This window comes from Diceros bicornis, chromosome 35, assembly GCF_020826845.1.
Source record: "Diceros bicornis minor isolate mBicDic1 chromosome 35, mDicBic1.mat.cur, whole genome shotgun sequence".
In the NCBI taxonomy this organism is placed as follows: Eukaryota; Metazoa; Chordata; class Mammalia; order Perissodactyla; family Rhinocerotidae; genus Diceros; species Diceros bicornis.
The window spans coordinates 21,554,915-21,575,325 of record NC_080774.1 but is presented as its reverse complement, the minus strand read 5'-3'; positions in this window follow the sequence as shown (position 1 = coordinate 21,575,325).

The window sequence follows — 20,411 nt, the reverse complement described above, 5'->3', positions numbered from 1 at the left end:
CGGAGGGCCCAGCGTCACCCGAGGGTCCTTATAAGAGGGAGGTGGGAGGGTCAGTCAGAGAAGGAGAGGTCGTGAGGGAAGCAGGGTCGGCGCGATGTGCTTTGAAGATGGAGGAAGGAGCCAGGAGCCAAGGAATGCAGGGACCTCTAGAAGCTGGAAAAGGCAAGGAAATGGATTCTCTCCTGCAGCTTCCAGAAGGAACGCAGCCCTGCTGACTCCTTGAGCCCCATAAGACTCGTTTTGGAATTCTCACCTCCAGAACTGTAATACATTTTCAGTCACAAAATTTGTGGTGATACAGCAGCGACAGAAAACTAATGCGGTGGCCTTGGGAAAGTTGCTTACGCCCTCGGGGCCTCTGTGTTCCCATCTGTAGAATGGGGACGATCCTCCTTTCCACACGGAGCTAATGTGAGGTTTCTCCAGGGCAGAGCAGCCAGACAGTCCCCTTGGCGGTGGTTATTGTGAAGCCCCAGTGGGGTTCTGAGGGCCCAGCTGCAGCCTCCTTCCCCCAGCATCTCGCTCAGCCCAGCGGGAAGCATCTTCAGATGCTCAGAGGGAGCCAAGAGCAGACTCTGCCTTTCTGGGGGATGAGCTGGGCTCTAACTCCGGAGGACAGGGCTCTGAGCACCTCCAAAAGCTGTTCTTCAGAGACAGGAGCATGGATACTGTGGTCTTGACGGACCCCTAACTCTGCGATTCCCAGCTGTGTGACTTTGGGTAAATCGGTCACATTTCTGTGCCTCAGTTTCCCTAACGGCTCAGGACACATCCACCTCCCGGGGCCCCTCTGAGGATGGAGTGAAATACAGTCACAGCCCACAGGTGGGAGGCACCCGGGAGGCGACCAGAGAGCACTAGTTCTCGTGGACTCGGGGTTGCTCCCATTTCACAGATGAGGAAACTGAGGTCGGAGAGGACTTGCTGAAGGTTGTAGAGTGCATGGTTCCCAGGCCCTGGACTGGACCCTGGGCCTCCCGAGGCAGCCCTGTGTGTTCTTGTTTGACCGGCCGCTCCCCTTTGCTGTTGGTCGGGGGCTCTGAGGGTATTTTAAAGCTCTGGGGTGCAAGTTTGCCAGGAGCATAAAGGAGGAGCACATCCTATATCAGACTGGAGGGCCCAGCTCTGAGACATGCCCAACGACCTGCACGTGGGCATCCAGGTGACGGGTCACCAAGCGGTCCCAGGAAGTGGGGCTCTCACTCTGACGAGGGCCAGCTGTGCTCATGTCGCGCCCCACATCCTCCTCGGGAGGGACTTCAGAGCCAGGAGTGAGCCGGCCATGCTCCAGCCCTGCTGGCCTGGACCTGCCTCCTCCCGGGCCAGCCTCTCTCTCTCCTCCGATGGATTTGATCAGAGACCTCCCGGCCTCTCCGAGATGCAGATCCCAGAGGCCATCCCTTCCCCCCAAGAACACCCACCATGCTCCTGTGGTGGGTGGGTGGTGGGCATCCTGGTTCACAGATGGAGAAATGAAGGCTAGGAGTGGTGAAGGCACTTGCCCAGGGCCACGAAGCTAGACGTGGAGGAGGAAATGGGACCCAGGACTTGTGGGTGTGCCCCCAAACGTTCCACTCTCCCCTCACCAGGAAGGACGAATGGTCTGGTAACTGCAAGGGAGGGCTCTGATGCCACACTGCCTGGGTGGGTTCAAATCTCTTTCCTGCTTTGCACAAGCTGTGTGACCTCAGGCAAGTCAGCTAGCCTCTCTGAGCCTCACTTTCCTCATCTGCAAAATGGGACTGATGATAATTGTACTTACCTTGACAATGTTCGGGGAGATTAAACAAGCTGATAGAAGTGGAATGCTAGGAATGGGGCCTGACATGAAAGAAACTTCCCTTAAGCACTGATATCCTTGTATTTATTTCACAGTGAGAGGCATACACTGCTGGTGAGACAGGGGTGGCAGTTATATGGCACATCGGGCATGACATTAAGTGACATCAGACCCCAGAGGGTCTCCCCTTTTAAATTCCCATTTGAGTTACTGTTGAGCCGAACATCTCAGGCGGGAGCTACTCTGGCCCTTACCCCTACCTGATGCTTCTCATCTTCCTTTTTAACCAAAAGGGACCAGGCTGCAGGCTGGAGATGTGGCAGGCCACGGCAGGCGGCTGAAACTTAGCGACACATTTTCACTGGGCTCATTTTTATGGTTACTTTTATTTTGTGACAACTGATACTGATTTCCCATTTATGAGGCTGATTCCAAACTAACTTGAAGAATATGGGCTTGTCCTGGAGGAAGGAAATATGCCCTCAAGTCCCTCTGCCCGGATGGGAGGGCCTCTTGGCTCGCATCCCGTGTGATACAAGAGAGAAGGCTGGAGAGGGAATTGTCAAAGACATTTAAAAAAGTGGGATGGTAGAGGAAGATGGACATGGATGTTAGCTCAGGGCCAGTCTTCCTTGGCAAAAAAAAAAAAAAAAGAGGAGGATTGGCATCAGATGTTAGCTTAGGGCTGATCTTCCTCACACGCACACACAAAAAAGACTGGGATGAAAAATCTCTTTTCATGTAATAGCTGTCCTTCTGGGACTTGGTGTCCCTAAATATATAAGGTATGGACGATCATCTTATGAGCTGACCACACTTTCGAGAACACAGTGCTGTGTTCCAGAAACACTGGGGCGACTTGAATCTCCAAAGCCGTCTAGAGAAAGAAAATTGTCCCTATTGTAGTGATGGGCTTCCTTGCCTGTCCCCTCTCTCCCCACCTCCTGCCTCTGAGGAAATGGTCTTTAATCGCGCCTTCAACATCTTGGGAACTATATCTACTTCTGTTTCTTAAGACGAAGAAACTCCTTATCTTTCTCCTTTCTAGCCTCAATAAGTGCAGTCCGTCTGGGCACCCTCCTGCCCTGCTGAAAGTCCGTGTTGGTACAATTTTTTGGAAGGCATTTGGCAGCAGACATCTAAAACATTATATAGAAATATAATTTATTTATCTCTCTGCTCAGTCATCTCACTTTCAGGGCTCCATCTTTATGAAATAAATGATCACCAGGGCACATAAAAATTCAGCTATAAAAGGATGTTCATTTCAGCAAACACGTAGAAGCAACCTAACTGCCCAACCATTGGGGATTGGTTAAATGAATAACGCTGCATCCCCACAATGGAATATCCTATGGCAAGCCTGTGAACAGGATGCCACAGAAGAATGTCAGCTCCACGGGCGCAAGGGTTTTGTCCATCCACTTGTTTTTTCCCTGCTGTATCTCTGGGATCTAGGTCAGTGCCTGGCATACAGTAGGTGATCAATAAAAATTTGTTGGTGGGTGAGTGAATGAATGAATGCTTAACAACATGGAAAGATCCTCTTACTATTGCCAAATTATCCATGTTATCCCATTTCCTGTAAATATGCATAATGTACATACGCAGAAAAAGTTTAAAGGCAATAAAATGATCAGCTCGGTGATTTCCAGACTTGCTGATTTTCCTTCCTGACTTTTCAGTTATAAGTATTTTCTGAAATTTATACAATAAATGTATTATACCTGAAATAAGAAATAGCAATGCAAATTATTTCTTTATGAAACTTTGAAATGCATGCGGGATGGAGACAATGCAGCCCTCCGACCCTTTTGATGAAAAAGTCTCTACCGCGTAGATTCAAAGTTGTCTAATTTGAAGAGCTCACAGCTTCCAAAATTCTGAGATCTCAGCTCCTGAGAACATGTGGTTCAAAGCCCCAGGAGCCACAGGTCCCTGCCGTCCGGCCCCAGGTTTATGCTCTGCCAGCCAGTTCAAAGCTCCATGACCAAGATGTCAAGTCTGGAATTTTAATCCATGACAAAGCGGGAGAATTTCTCACGTTTCAGTGTGGAAATCCTGGACCTTGAGCACCAAGGAGCCTGGCCGCCCCAGCCACCCCAGTCAGGATAGAGCGTCCAGGATCCAAGAGGATGGGGTTGATTACCTGGCCTGATTCTCCAAAGGCTGGGGTGGGGGCAAAGACCCCTGATGTCCTCAAGGGCCCTCCAGGACCCACAGAAGAAGATGGAAGAAAATGCTCAGAGGACGGAGTTAAACCTGATAATGGCCGAGAGTACTTCGTAGAAAAACAAACAGAATTTCAGACAAAGGGGAAGGGAGGTGGGAGGTTGAGGGGGTCTGAGGGAGAGAGGGGCACCCCCTGACTCTACCCCATGCGAAGGAGGCTTTCTCCATTTGTGAGTAAAATCAGCAACACCAGACAGACTACAAATTGCTACAAAACAAGAAAAATCCCTGTCACTGCCTTTTTATTCTTTCCTTTCTCTGTACCTTCTCCCCCGTCTTGGGATTTGAACATACTCAGGTAAAAAACGCCGGGGTGTCTCGTCACTCATGTTTATCTCGGCCATGTGGGTCCCATCATGGGCCTTCGTAGGAAATCCTCCAGGGCCATCGGGACGGTACGCACCCGTGTTAGGAACCTCCCAGGCCTCCCCAGGCCACACCACCGCCTCGTGACAATTCTTGGGCCGACCCGCAGTGAGCCTGTGGTCCTCGGTCACAGAGGGCGGCTACGTCTATTATAGCGCAGACTGTGAATTTAGGCCCAGGAGCCGGGTTGGGATGGTAAGGCGTGACTTGGGGATGGAGCCCTGCACTCAAGGATGGGCGAAGGTCACCTCTGTGTGCGGCCCGGCCCAGGAATGCTCACCCGCCCTCCCCTCGGGAAGAACCACGGATGTGCCACTCCAGGGGGCAGCAGCCTGTGGGCAGGACACCCGGTGACCCCTCCCAGCATCCTCCAGCAGGCCCTGGAGTCCTGGGCTCAGCAGGGTGCTTGGGAAGACACCCGCCCTCCCCGCCAGGGGACCTCTGACCCTTCCCCTCCAGCGCCGGGCCCCCTTCCGCCCCCCGGGGCTGGGGCAGGAGGCAGCACCCAAACTTGCTTGTTAAGTTTCCGCAGCGCTGGGGGGCCTGTGTTCTTGGGGTGACGCCCACACGATGGAGGAAAACTCTTCGTTTCTCTTCAGGAACCAGGAAGTTCATCCTTAACACCTTAAGAAAACCAGCCTCGGAGAAGCTGAGGTTCTACCGTGTCTCCTTGAAGAAACACCCGTTTCCTTTCACGCTCTCCCCTCCGCTTCCATTCTGCCTGGTTTGGTCCTGCAGGTTCCAACGTTCTTCTTTCTAGCCATGCCACTGCTGATTCAAGCAAAATCTTCAGGACCCCAGAGATGAGCAGACGAGAAGGGCTGACCTGGCTGGGGAGGGGTGGGGGGCCTCGAACCCCCTGCTCTGCTTTCTCCCACCACAGCGGTGCTGGAGGGCCTTCCTGAAACCCCCAGGGCTCCATGGAGGACAGTTTGAAAACCACCAGCGGGAACTCCGGCTCCTCCGTCTGGGATTCGGAGCTGGTCTGAGTGCCAGCTCTGCCCTGGCCTTGCTGTGTGAACCAGCTCCTTTCCTCTCCGGGCCTCAGTTTCCCCACTTTTTACAGAACTTCAATGTTCAGAGGAGCCAAGTTGAAAAACAAGCCCCCCAGCCGACAGTAAGGAAAATGGGAAGCCCAGAAAGGCACTCCTCCTGCCCGGGGGCACACAGCTTTCTCCTGAGGCAGAAAAGATCCCAGCCCAATAATCAAGGCCACTCCCGGAACCGAGGGGAGTCGCCACCTTGTTCCAGGCAGGTGCCCTCCCTGGTGCCATCACCCAGAGGGATGGGGCAGGCCAGACGTGCACACCCAGCCCCGCTCCCCCGAAGCCCCAAGGCTGGGCTTTCCCATCTGGAAGGAGCGGCTCTGTCCGGGTATTTATGGGGAGCAGCCCTCCCTGGCGTGCTGATGTTCTGCGTGGCCAGAACGCCTTCCCGCTATGCCGGGGTTAGACAGTAACTCCTTCTTTGGGATGTAACGGTGTGAAGACCAGGCTCTCGGGGAAGGTGGAACGGCCGCTGGGCCCTAACCCCGCGTCTGTGGCAGAGCCGGGCACCGGGAAGGGCTGCAGGCTTGGCGATGAGACCCGCCCCTGCCCTGCCCTGCCCGGGGTTCTGGTGGATGGGAACCTCCTCCTCCTCACTGGGGTTGGAAGCAGGAGGCAGCTTCTTTTTCCCGGTGACAACGAAGCGTTGGGAGCCCCCATCAGGTGGGGGGCGAGGGGCTTTCCCTCTCTGATCTTCGGGATGCTCGTTTCTAAAACTGGAGTAATGGTAAAGCGCTCAGCAGGTGCCAGCACACAGTAGGTGCTCAGGGCGCCACAGCGACAATGATTACCGTTATTGTTGCTATTATTATCATGAAGTGTAGTTGGACAGGACACACTCACTGCCTCCAAGAAGTTCGTGGAGGAATTGGGGAGAGGGGAGGATTAGCGGTCTGAGTGATGGGCGCTTGGGATACGGGACGGGGCGGCCGGGGGAAGGAGCTGGGAGGCAAGGAAGGCGCTGCAGGCAGAGGGCACAGCCTGGGCAAAGGCTTGGCAGGGAAGCAGATCACGGTTTCTTCCAGAGCGGAAGGAAGCTCAAGGCTGGGACACCACGCGTGGGGGGCAGTGGCGAGAGGCGAGACCGGGGCGCCCTCAGAGTCCCTGTCGTGCTCGACCCCGTGAGCCACAGCAAAGGGGTGTGCAGTCTCCCCGAAGATTTGCATGTGAGGCTCCGGAAGGCACCTTTACCCCAAAGGACAATTGCCAGTCGCGGGCTTACTGGCGTGGATGAGCCACGGCGGCTGCCCTCTGGGATCCGATCCTGGGGCCAGAGCAGGGGACAGTGACACAATGTGTGATCAAGCGGGTCTTTCCAGCAGCCTCTGCGGTTAGGGGTGCAGGAGGCCCAGGGGAGAGGCTCGAAAATCCAGGTCAAGTGACGCGGTTATTGCTAAGTGGGGAGCAGAGCGTGGCCCCTCGATCCTGACCGTGGTTAACGTGCCAGTTAAGTATAGCTGTAACTGGGAGCAGCTGTGAGGGGATCCACTGGCTCCACTGAACGTCGGCAACCGGGGGTCCGGCTTGGCGAGGTGGCCGGCAGCGGGGGTCCCAAGGATGGTTGCGGGGTGGGTGACAGGGCAGGAATCAGCCGTGGGAGGCCCGTTCTGCTGGGGTCCAGAAAGGGAGGGTGGGGCCAACCCAAAGGGGTGGAGACCTGGCCCTGGGAAGCGGGATGTAGCCCCTCCCAGGGTGGGGGTCCAGGGGCGTTAGTGGAAAGGACCCCCACGTGCACACGGGGATTTTCACTTTGCAAAGCGCCTCCTGGGTCCTCAGCACAGCGTGGTGGCTGTCTGGGCTCTGAAACCAGAGGTTCCGGCTCAGGTCCCTCCACCCCTTGAGAGCTAGCTGACCTCGGAAAAGTCCTCCTTCCCTCCGAGTACACTTCTCACCTGTAAAATGGGTTTGTCACCCTACCACCTGCTCTTACTGGCGAGGGCACAGGCTAGGAGGCGGGCAGAGTGCCCTCAGGGCTGGTGCCCCAGAAAAACCGGCTGCATGGTAAAATGCTGATGACGACTCTGAGCGATGTCTCGCTCTCCACCTGGCCTGGGGAGTGGTGGCTCTGAGGCCAAGACGCAGCAGCTAAGGTGGGGAATCGTTGATGGATTCGTTCCACTGATATTCCTGGGGGCTGACGAGGGGCAGGCCCTGTGTCCACTGGGGACACAGGCAAGACAGAGCTCTGGCCCCACCCACAAGCAGAGCTCTCCTTCCCTGGCGCCTCCAAGGCCCCACACTGCTGACTCCTCCCCACCAGAGACCGCCTCTGCCCTGGAGCCCTGCCTCCCCGTCGCTCCTCTTCTGCTTCCTCTGTGAGCTCTTCTTTCCGTCTCATAGACGGGAGCTCCAGCGCTCAGCCCAGGCGCTCTTCCTTCTCCCTCTTGCCTACCTCGTCTCCCACTCCCCACATCCACTTCCTCCAAGGGGGTGGCCTTTTCCTGCCTCAGGGCCTTTGCATCTGCTGCCCACTTCCAGGGCTTGATGTCCATCCTCTATTAACATTTCTCCAACCTCCATTTCCATCCCAGATGCACTCGTTTATTCATTCACTCACAATGGTTTGTTGCTGAAATATTGTCGCTGTAATGTAAGCTCCATCGTGCAGGAGCTTTGTCCTGCTCCCCACCCTCTCCACAGTCCCTGGAACAGGGCTGGCAGCCGGTAGACCAGAACCACACTTGCTAAATGAACGGATGAATCCTGAGCCTCATAAGGGAGAACTCACTGCCTCAAACCGTAACGGACACACCCTCAACCCCTGGAGAGAGGAGACCAAAATCTCCTGGTCTGAGCCCAAAATCACATGCAGAGGAGCTGGAAAGGTCCCTCAAAAGTCATCCGGCCCATCCCTTTCTCCCCCATTTAACAGATGAAGAAACTGAGGCCCCGAGCATCAAGTGACTTGCCGAAAGTCACATGGGAATGCAGTGGCCGGGCGGGGCTCCCAGAACGGGGCTCTGGCCTCTGGTCCAGGAGAGCGTGGGGTCCGGGCGGCGCCAGAGGCGTTCCCACGGCAGCCAGCCCTGTCGTCTTTCTGTCACCTTACATAATGGCAGGCAGGTAATAACCACTCAGTCTCCGCCGTCTCCTCGCATAACAGGTAGGAAAATGAATTCAAATGTCATTTGCTACAATAAAAAAAAGTATTCTTAGTGCTTGCGGCGTGCAGCGGGGCTGAGGCGAGGGCGAGGCGCCTTCTCAATGAGTCACCTGGGGATGCGCGAGCGAGGGGATCTCGATTATTCCACGGACGTCAGCTGATGGAGCGTAATCACCGAGGTGATTTTTATAGGCGAAGACCACGGATGTGTGCGTGCGCAAAGGTGAGCGGGGTCAGGCGCGCATGTGGGTGCGTGGGCACGTACACCCGTGCGTGCGTGTGCACGTGGACCCGGGGGAGGGTGAGTGGGTTTGTGCAGGCATGCATCTATGCGTGCCTCTATGCGTGCATGAGCATGCGTGTGACACGCACAGATCTGGGCATGGAGTGACGTGTGCACCCCGCGGACAGCCCCATGAAGACAGGGCGACCCACATACAAAATAGAGGAGATTGGCAATGGATGTTAGCTCAAGGCCAATCTTCCTTAAGCAAAAAGAGGAAGATTGGTGGCAGATGTTAGTTCGGGGTAAATCTTCCTCAGCAAAACCAAAAACCAAACAAACAAAATAAAAACAACCCAGTGGCTCCCCATCGTACCCAGATTGAAACCCCAAATCCTCCTGACCTTCAGTCAGGACCTTCAAGGCCCTGAGTGAGCTGGGACCTGCCTACCTCATCTCCCACTGCCCCACCCCCTTTTCCCTCTTCAATTCTTCCAAGACAGTGGCCTTTTCCTGCCTCAGGGCCTTTGCACCTGCTGTCCCCTCTGCTCTCAATAGAGCCTGCTTAAATACAGCACCTCCCCTGGGAGCCCTTCCCGGTCCACTCTCTAATCTCCATGCCCCGCCTTCCCCGTCCCATTTTCTCTCACACAACTTTGGGTCCTCAGGACATTTGTCACCATCCTGAGGATCTCATGCATCAGTTTACCTGCTAGACCGTAAGTTCTGGAGGGCACTGCTGTGTCTGTTTGATTGCACAGAGGATCGCAAGCCACCAGCCCAGCCCTGGGCGCATGGCAGGTACCTACCAAATGTCAGCCAACGGCACGTGGGTGGGCACGTGTGGGCGTCCTCCCGGGGGAAGGCGAGGCCAGAGCTACCAGTCTGTTGAGCCAGAGAGAACCACGCTTCCAGAACGCCATCCTTCTTCCCAACGTCGCCCTTACCTGCACCCCCTCCGCGCTGTTTCTTACTTCATTTGTTTAAAGGATTCTCTTTTCATTTCAGTAGGAAACTTTCTGTCACTATTTTGAATTGAAAACTTGCCATAAATGAAAACTCACTATTGAGTTAGAAACACAAGCGTCTTTCCGGGCCAGCTGGCCGCGGCGGCTTGCCCCGAGGCTCGGGGCCCAGTCTTGCTGGACGTGTAGGACACGGCAGCACCCGGGTGAGGCTCTCTCTGTGCTTGATCAGGAGAGCTGGAAGAGAACCACGAGGGCTTGTGCCACCCCAATGTTCAATGGCATTTGTCCCGCCGTCTGTGGACGGCCCCCAGCCCACTCTGTGGCATCCGCTTTCCTGCCCAGAACTTCCCGGTCCCTGGGAAGGAGCTGAGCACTTTTCCCGTCCCTCCGGGTCACCACTTGCCATCCCTCAGAATCCCTGCATCACACTCCAGGAGGCAACTCTGGGTCCGGAGGGCCGCACTGGGGGCCAGTGGCTTCCACGCGTGGGGCCTCAGTTTTCCCTTCTGGCCAATGGGGACGCACGACTGCCTGGCGCTCGAGCAGCTGTGAGGATGCAGCGGGATCCCAGAGGACGAGCCCTCACGCCCGGCGGAGGCCTTGGCTGCAGGCTTTCCTGAGCCCCAGCCGCTTCCCGGGACAGTATGGAATTTCCATTTTTCGGTCTTTGTCTGCAAGCGAGAAGCATGGGCCTCTTTACATAATTTTCATTCCATGAGGCCGGAAAGGGGGTCTGCGCAGGTGTTTTCGGGAGGAAGGAGGGGGAGCTGGGAGCCCCGGGGCAGCTGTCATGGGCAAGAGGCCAGATGTGTCTGCTTTTCAGAAGGACAGAGGCAAAGGCGTGTGGCGGCATGACCGAGCGCCTACTGTCTACTCGTTTGTGCACTAAGCTGCCACTCCTTCCGACAACCCACAAGGCAGACACCGCTGACACCCGTTTTACAGATTCGAAAACGGAGACTCAGAGAGAGAAGGCGTGTGCCCGAGGACACGCAGCGGGAAGTGGCAGAGCCGGGATTTGGACGTGGGTCTGCGTGGCTCTGAATTTGTGACCTTAACCACTGTGCTTTCAGCCTTCTTTTCAAACAACAACGCTACGCACAGGAATAATAATACCCCTTCCATGTGAAGAGCTCTCCCTGGCCCGCAGAGGGCTTTGGGAACACGAGGGAGGCCCAGAGAGACAGGGCGACTTGTCCAGGGTCACACAGCATTTCTGGGCCCCCCACCTCGCAGCCCCTCAGTCCCGCAGCAGCCGGCTGTCACTGCCCTGTTGCCCCTCTGTCTTTTCCTGAGAAGCAAGTCCAGCGGGACCAGCAGGGCGGTAATTCCTCAGCACCCAGGAACTCGGGGAACGCTTGTTTCTGAGCCCCCTGCCCACCCATGCTGTCGAGAGCCCAGGTCATTGTGACAGGCTGGAGATGTCATTGTCCCCAGAGGAAGCATCTGGCAGGGAATTCACTGCTCTGATCTAGGGCTCTGTTTCCTCTGTCCATAGAGGGACTTAGGTCTCGGGAGGGAGGAGGCAGGAGAATTTAGGATGAAATCCAGGGGTGTCCGGACTCTAAAGCCAAGGGTTCCACCGGGCCCTGCTGCTCAGTGGCCACTCTGCTTTCAGAGACGAAGCCGTGCCTCCCTCCCTCTCGGGCCCCCGGCCCCCCTTGCCCTCTGTCTGCACCTCCTCTCCCCACTGTCTGCCAGTCTCTCTCCGCCTCTCTCTCTCCCACTCTCTGTGTCTCTGCTTCTCTCTATGTCTCTGTCCCTGTCTGTCTCTCTTTCTGTCTGTTTCTTTGCTTTACTTCAAATCCTGTGTGTTTTACCCCAAAGGATGGGATAGGAAAACAGCTGTGAAAGGACACAAATAATGCAGTTTTTTTTTTTTTTTGGTGGTGGTGGGGGAAGGACTCAACGGGAAAAGAACCCATAACAAACAAAATAAACATTGTACGAACTGAGTAAAAGATAAGAAAAAGGGAAACTCTTAAGACAGTTTAAAAAAATTAAAAATAAACTGAAATTCAGCTCCCTTTTCCCTCTTAAACCAGTTCTGAGGCCAGTTCTTTGGCCTCTTCTGAGCCCAGGTCGTTGTCTGAGAAATGGGAGAAAGACCGGCCCCACCCGGCTGGTGGGGGAGATGCTCAGGAGAAGGCCCCTGGGGGGGCCTCATCCATCCCATGAGCGGGTGCTCATGGGATGGTTTCCGCTGTGTGTCCTTGGACAGGTTGCTTGCCCTCTCTGAGCCTTAGTTTCCTCACTTGCAAAATGACGACAGGTTCCAAGTCTTGGCCCCTCCTGACTCTGGAACCTGGTAGAGGTGGGGGGAAGGGAGAGGGGATAATGAGGTTCACAGAAGCCAAGCTGGGGGTGGGGAGCTGGGAGAGGGGGAGCTGGGAGGGGGAGGGGACAGCTGCTGAACCTTCCTGGCCAGGGTGGGGCAGGGGCTCCTGACAGGCAGCTCTGGGCGCCTCTCCCCAGGCCCCAGTCCTGGGTTCAAATCCCGGCCCCATCGCTGACTCCCATGTGCGACTCCCCTGCCCTCACTGGCTCCACTCGGGTCACACGCGTGTCTCCTCCTTGCTCATCTTCAGAACCTGCCCGCCTCCTTCCTACCTCTCTGCTCTAGCTGTTCCCTCCGCCTGGAACATTCCACCCACCACTCTGCTTCAGCTGTTTCCAAGATTCCCTCAACTCCCCAATCTAAGTCAAGGTCCACCCATCCTCTCCTCGGTGCTCTTCTTCCAGAGGGAGCCTCTACGTGGGTTACGACTGTGGTGGCCGTTACAGTCGATGGGACAGCAGGTGCTCCGTTAACAGTCCTGACGACTGTGTGTCCTCCTCCGGGGTGCCCACCAGGCTTGGGCTCCATGCCGAAGAATAAGAACAGAAGGTGTTGAGCTCTCCAGGATTCCCAGGATGACACCAGGCGGGGAGCCTAGCAGGTCACTGCCCAGGGGGCCCCTCATCCCCAAAAGGCACCTGCTCCACACAGGACCCCGTGCACAGAGGAGGGAGCAGTTTGAATTCTCATCTCAGCTCCACCGGTCAGACTTTGTGATTCCACTTTTCCAGATGCGGAAGCAGAGGCTGCATCCAGGAGGTCAGATTTCTGCTCCAGCCCCCAGCCAGGAAGTGGCAAGGCAGGGCCTGGAACCAGGTCCCATCGAGGGGACAGCCTCAGGAAGTTCATGCCACCATCTGGTCCAGTGCCCGCCGCAGTATCCTAGGTGATCCTGCGCTCAGAGAGCTGAAGCGGCTGGCCCAAGGTCACAGAGCGGGGCGCTGGGGGTCCTGGCTAGAGCCCACAAGCCCCCACCGCAGGGGCCGGGACTGAGCCGGCCGAGATTCCTCCAGGCGGCCCCCGTCCACCCTCCGCGCTCGCACGCATCCAGGGGCGCGGGCCCGCATTCCAGCGCCACAGTCAACAAGGGGCCGCGAGTCCCTCAAGCACCCATCCGGCGGCGGCGCGCGGGGGGCGCGCGGGGGGCGGAGCGCCCGTCAATCAGCCCGACGGGCTGACCACCGGCCACCGTGCCCGGACAGCGCCGCCCTCGGATGTCCACTGGCTCGTGTGGCCAGTTCCCAGCCCGCCGGCCTCCCGGGCTCTCCAGTCTCTGACTTTTCTCTCTCTCCTTGTGCCCCGGCCCCACTCCGTCCCCCCACCACTGTCAGCCTGGTCCAAGGCGACCCCCACGTCCTGCTTGCTCTCCGTGGCCCCTGGGCATGCGCCCCAGCTCCACTTCCCCGACGGTTAGAGCCACCCAGGATCAGGGTTCTCATTCCCCCGCGAGTTCTTGGGTGCCTCAGTTTCCGCCTCTGTGAAATGGGGATAACACAAGAACCCCCACGTCGGGATCATGGGCTAATGCGTGAACAGGCCAGGCAGTGCCCAGGATGCAAACCCCCGGAAACAGGAGTTCTGCCCGCTCTCCCAGCCCACATGTGGCCACAGCCAGCACTTGCAACACGTGCATGCCCCCCTCCCCAGAACAGTCCCCTGATTTTTCTCTGCATGAAACCCTGCCCATGCTCTTCACATGCCCACGTGTGCCGGGTACACAGGTGTCATGAACACAGTCACAAATGCATCATGCACACACATGTCTATACGTGTCAGAGGCACATGTGCAACCTGTTATCTATGCAAATCATAGTTTGGAGAGGAGGTGCACCTGGCAGAGGAAACAGCATGTGCAAAGGCCCTGTGGTGGGAGGGAACAGGTGTGCTCAGGGACTAAAAGAGGCAATTGTGGCTGCTGTGGCCACCTTCCTGTTTTCCCTAGAGGGAGCTCAGATGACAGGCAATTTTGTAACCTATGGCAGAGTGTGACTTAGTCTCGCACAATCTTGCCAAGTAAGGGCTTCTGAGATCCAGCTCTTTCAGCACACCTCCACCCTTCCTTTAACCACAGAGTTTTAGCCTCTCCTAATTCAGCCCCTCTTCCCCTGCCCCACAGAAGAGCTCAGGTCTCCGTGGCCCAGCCCAGGGACCTCAGTTCTGGTGAGACCTGAGCTGAGGAAGGGCGGGCCAGGAGGGAGGAGGCCAGCCATAAATTTCCAGAGAGTTCCCGCTGGCAACTCTCTGCCTGCTCTCAGAGGCCATAAAATTTTACTAGAGCAAGAGCTGCTGCCCATCAGGGGAACCATGCAGGATTAGCGCACGCCAAAGCGTCAGCCCTCCGTGCCTCAGTCACCTCCCAGGCTGCCCCACCCCAGGGCTTGTCCATTCTGCTTGCTTTCCTAAGAGACTCAGGACTGGCCACCATCTGCTCAGGGCAGAGAACTTTACAGTTTAGGAAGTAATTCCCACTAGCCTCACGAAGAATCTTCCCAACCTCCCAGAGAGCTGGCGGGGCAGAGTCACCATGCTCATTTAGCAAAGGAGGGAACAGGCTCAGAGAGGGTGACTCCACTGACCAAGGCTACACAGTGGATTAACTTGAGATGGTAAACTTGAATCTAGGACTCCTGAGTCCTATAGCAAAAGAGTATTTTTTCTTCTTGGTTTCTCTTTTTATGCATCCACTCAGCCATTCACTCATCCACCCATTCTTCTTTCCAACTATCCTTCCATCCACTCTCCTATCCATCCATCCATCCATCCATCCATCCATCCATCCATCCATCCATCCATCCACTCTCCTATCCATCCATCTGTCCACCCATCCATCCATCCACCCAACCATCCATCCATCCACCCATCCATCCATCCACCCAACCATCTATCCATCCATCCATCCACTCTCCTATCCATCCATCCCTCCATCCATCCATCCATCCATCCATCCATCCATCCATCCATCCATCCATCCATCCACTCTCCTATCCATCCATCCATCCATCCATCCATCCATCCATCCATCCATCCATCCATGCATCCTTCCATCCTTCCGTCCATCCATCCATCCATCCATCCATCCATCCATCCATCCATCCATCCACTCTCCTATCCTTCCATCCATCCATCCATCCATCCATCCATCCATCCATCCATCCATCCACTCTCCTATCCATCCATCCATCCATCCATCCATCCATCCATCCATCCATCCATGCATCCTTCCATCCATCCATCCATCCATCCATCCATCCATCCATCCATCCACCCACCCACCCACCCATCCATCCACTCTACTATCCTTCCACCCATCCATCCATCCATCCATCCATCCACTCTCCTATCCATCCATCCATCCATCCATCCATCCATCCATCCATCCATCCATGCATCCTTCCATCCATCCATCCATCCATCCATCCACCCACCCATCCATCCATCCACCCACCCACCCATCCATCCATCCATCCACTCTCCTATCCTTCCATCCATCCATCCATCCATCCATCCATCCATCCACCCACCCACTCTCCTATCCATCCATCCATCCATCCATCCATCTATCCATCCATCCATCCATCCATCCATCCACTCTCCTATCCATCCATCCATCCATCCATCCATCCATCCATCCATCCATCCATGCATCCTTCCATCCATCCATCCATCCACTCTCCTATCCATCCATCCATCCATGCATCCTTCCATCCACTCTTCTATCCATCCTTCCATCTATCCATCCATCCACTCTCCTATCCTTCCTTCCATCCATCCATCATCCATCCTTCCATCCACTCTTCTATCTATCCATCCATCCATCTATCCATCCATCTATACTCCTATCTATCTATCCATCCATCCATCCATCCATCCATCCATCCATCCTTCCATCCATCTATCCATCCACTCTTCTATCCATCCATCCACCCAATAAATATTTGTGAAGCACCGACTATATGCAAGGCACAGAGGTAAATGAAACACAGCCCTGCCCTCAAGGAAACAGACAAATGGTGATGAGGGAAAAAGTCAGCACACACTCTAAGGACCCCACTGTGCACAGAGCAGCCTGCGGATGCTGAGAATGGGAGCAAACACAGTGACGATGGAGTGAGCATCATCTCCCACTGCTCTAATGCTCCCTTCCGTCGAAGGCTCCCTGTGTGCCAGCAAATGTGAGAAGTCTCTCATGGTCTGCCACAGAGCTGACACATGAGCCTACTCTGGCCGGGCCTGACATGGTTGATCTAATTTATTGACCGTCTCAGTGGTCTGGGTATTGAGACTCTTGTCTGGGCAACAGGGAACTGAGGCTGGTGGAATGGGGCAGTTGAGGGGTGCAGCGGGAGCCAGATGGGGTGTGCGGGGCTCAGTCCCAAGGTGGCCGAGGAGCGGAGGCTTCTGGGAAGGGCTTGCGGTGGGCGTGGGGCAGGTTCAGCCTGGCTGCAGCCGGCACAGGAAACACCTTTGCCTGGCAAACAGGAAGGTCGTTGCCATCTGAGCCTCGGGGTGCATGGGTGCTGGGGGAGAGGGGCCCAGAATAGTTCCTGCCCTCCCTCTGCCCCCTGCCCCCTCCTGGCCCCTGCCAGCCGTTCCGCAGCCCCCACCCCTGGGGCCCACAGCTGGGGACCTTCACCAGCGAGGCCGCTTCCTCTGAGCCTCCCGCAGCCCTGAGCCCGCAGAAGGGACCAGAGGCTCAGCGGGGAAGTGGCTGACCCTGTGTGAACTTGCCAGCCAGTGGTGACTCCTCGATTAAACCTAGGCTCCCAGCTCCAGAGCTGTTTCAGGGTCTGGTGGTGGGGAGAAGAATGAGGGGCTTTTAGAGGTCCTCCCTCCCTCTGCAAAGCTGCCATCTGAACAGATCTAGGTCCCCCTTTTGTGGGGGCTCCCAGCCCTCGTCCCTACACCCCGTTTCCCCAGGGCACTGCAGGGAGCAGCCAGTGACAGACCCTTTCTAGGTACTTCGAAGGCCCTTCCTAAATGCAGGCAGCTCCGATGGGGGATTTCTGGCACAGTGTTCGGTGACACAACCGTGTGTGTGTGTGTGTGTGTGTGTGTGAGAGAGACCGTGGCTCTGACAAACTCTGAGTCCCACCCCTCTGAACCTCGTCTCCCCTCCCCACCACGCAACGCTGGTGCGGGGATGGGAAGGCTGAGAGGGGCCTGGGAGGCCGGCACACTGACCACCACCCCAGGCTGTCCTCTGGGTGTTGGGAACCTGACCTGCTGTGTGATCTTGGGCAGAACACACACCCTCTCTGGGCCTCATGGCAGCACTGAAACGGACACCAGTTAGGAGTCTCTTCCTGCTCTTGAATTTTCTGATTTGATTTCAAGCTTCCTTTACGCTCACATTCTATGAGTTTATTACGTGAATATTCTAAGATCCTCTGATTCTCAGACTCGGCCTTTCCAGAACTTTCTCAACTATGTTGTCTCTGACTTGTGCACAAGTGAGTGTTCTGAGAGGCACTGCAGGGTGGCTGGTGACACCCAGGGTCACACTCAGAGGTGTCCCTCCACTTCAGCCTTGCTTCTGCACCCCCAAAGTTGTTGGCACTGTGACTTGTCAGTCAGCAGAGCTCCTGTGAGAAAATGCCTCTGCTGTGACTGAGGGGAAACCGTATTCCTTCCTTCCATCCTCCTCTCCCTCCTTTACATGCGCTTCCTCATTTCTTCCCTCCTTTAGCCAATCATTTATTCATTTGACAAACACAACACAGAAACAACCTCACCGGCAATATGTAGGGTTTCACATCAGACAACGTAAAAATGAGCCAGGATGCTTTTTCAACAAGCTGTGATGTATCAGAAAGGGCGGGTTCTTTGAAATCATCCAGATCACTTAAAATCCCTGCGTCACGACTTCCAGGCTGTGCGAGCTTGGGCAATTGCTTCACCTTTCTGGGCCTCGGTTTCCTCATCTAACAAATGGGGATAATGGTGCCCACCGTGCTCCCTTCCCTGCCTGCTGGGGGAGTGGTGGTGGTTCTGGTGGTGTTTCTCCTCTAGGGGAGAGTGGGCCCTGGTGAGACGCGGCAGCCAGGACTACTATTTTGGCGGGGAGACTAGGCGTCAACTGGGAACGGGAGCATCCTGGGAGCCCAGCGAGGGGTCTGAGGGTGCAGGAGGCACCTTGGCCCCCGGTCCAGCCTCAAAGGCCGGTGTGGGTGTGAACGGCGGAGCTCCTGCACCGCAGACGCCGCGAAGCTGGGCGTGAAATCTGGGCGCACGCGGCGCGGGGAAGCGAGGGCTGGGCGGTCGGGGCCGTCCTTTGATGTGCTTTTGGGGTGTGTAATTAACTGTAACTGCAATATCATTTGATCTCTTATGTGGAAAATCAAATTGCGTTGTGTCAGACGGAGTAAACACACACCGGCCGTCTCAGCGCGAGGGCGGCCCCAGCCCCCTCCCCTCCGACCCCGCCCCACCCCCGGCCGCGGTGGAAACACAATTCTCGCCTTTTCAACTTTTTCCCTTTGTCTGGTTGTGAAAGGCCCCATTGTCCTGGGGGAAGGGGCGGGCGGGGGCTGGGGCCCGAGCGGAGGGGCTGGGAGGGGGGCCCCGCCCACAGAGGGGGCAGGGGCTCAGGGGCGTCGCCTTGGGAGCCCCGCGTCCCTGTCCCCGTCCCTGGGTGACCTTGGGCAGAGCGCGTCAGCTCTCTGAGCCCTTTTCTTACTTGGGAAATGAGGATGACCTTCTCATCGGGTGGAAGGCACCTTAATCTTGGCACATTCTGTTCCACTGGCCTAGGATGTCGCGCCCCCCCCCCCCCCCAGTTGACACTCTTATCCATGTCAGGGCTCAGCTCAGACATCCCTTATTTTTAGGGGGGACCTTGGCTGACTCATCTGAACATAGCTCCTAAGGGTTTCTATGCCCCCTCCCCCTGCTTCCCCCATTTTCCCTCCCATCAGGGCCCTCCCCCATGCACTTACTTATCCTGTATCTGCCTTACCCTCTGCACTGTGAGCTCTTATCCTTTCGGCAGGGTCCCAGTGCCTGGAACAGCACCAGGCACAGAGTAGGTGCTTGGGAAGCGGTCGCTGCAATTACGCCCTGCAAACTCGGGCTCCCCTGGCCCAGCCTGTCCGTGCTCACGGGCCCCCTGGAAGAAGCTTCACCAGTCCCCACAGGGAACTCTGGTGCTGGAGTGGGAATCAGAGCCGACCAAGTGGAAACACTGAGAGCTGGGCCTGGGCCAAATCGAACATCCGGGAATTAAAAAAACAAACAGAAAAAGAGAAACCACAATTATTGTCTGAACCTGTGATATTTACCTGACTGGGAGACGAGATGATTTTGCAGAGTGGGCCTGATTTTGCAGAGTGGGCCGCTCTGCTGCTGCCAGCTGGTCGGCCTCCCGGGGGGCGGGGGCTTCTGGCTGCCCCAGGCAGAAAGGCAGAGAAAGAGCCAGGAGAGGAGCCCCGACTCCAGGACTCTCACTGTACACCTGGGGAAACTGAGGCCAGCCAGAGGACAGCTTCCAAAGGTCACACGGTGGTGGGGGGTGGGGGGGACAGAGCCCAGAACGGTTTCCGTGTCCTGACATCTAAACCGGCACTCGTTCTCCTAAGAAAAACACCAGCAAAAACAATAAAAGCTTTTGTTGAACGCATACTACGTTCCAGATCCTGGGCCAAAGGCTTTCCACCAGCTACTTTTTTCATCTCTATTTTATAGAGGCTACATTATGGCTTTCATGGGCCCCTTTCTCCATGAAAAAAATACCAAAAATTATATTTTATGACCATGTTGGTATAAAGATGAATATATTAATTTTATATCCTAAAACTTTATCTTCAAAAAGTTCTTTTTTTTCCCTTCTGATTTTACAAGAAATTAAAACATTTTCAAAGCCCCCAAAACTCTCGTGGGCCCTCGGATCTATGATGACCGTGCCTGATGGATAAGCTGGTTCTGTGCGGAGGAGAAACCGAGGCACAGGGGGGAAACTAAGGCTCAAAGAGGTAAGGCCACTAGCTCAGGGCCTCACAACCCGTTAACAAAGGAGCTGGAAAAACCAAGGTCCAGTGTGTGTGTGTGTGTGTGTGTGTGTGTGTGTGTGTGTGTTGGGGAGGGAGGGGTGCCAGATTCCTCCTGCAAAGTGTGGGGCAGCCCTGCTGGCCCCCGCTCTGCTGTCCCCCTGTTCTCTGCAGGCTGGGCTGTAGCCATGCTGGCTGGTGTCCAGTGTCTGTGAGGGCCGTGAAGTCCACACAGTGGCACAATCCCACTGTCCCCAAGAAGCCAGTTCAGAGGCCTCCCATTCTCGGTTTCTGCAGTTTCGGGAACTCCCGCCCCTGCTCCAACTGTTCAGTGGGGGGCCTGGGCCAAAAGCCGTTAGTGGGACCCCTTAGC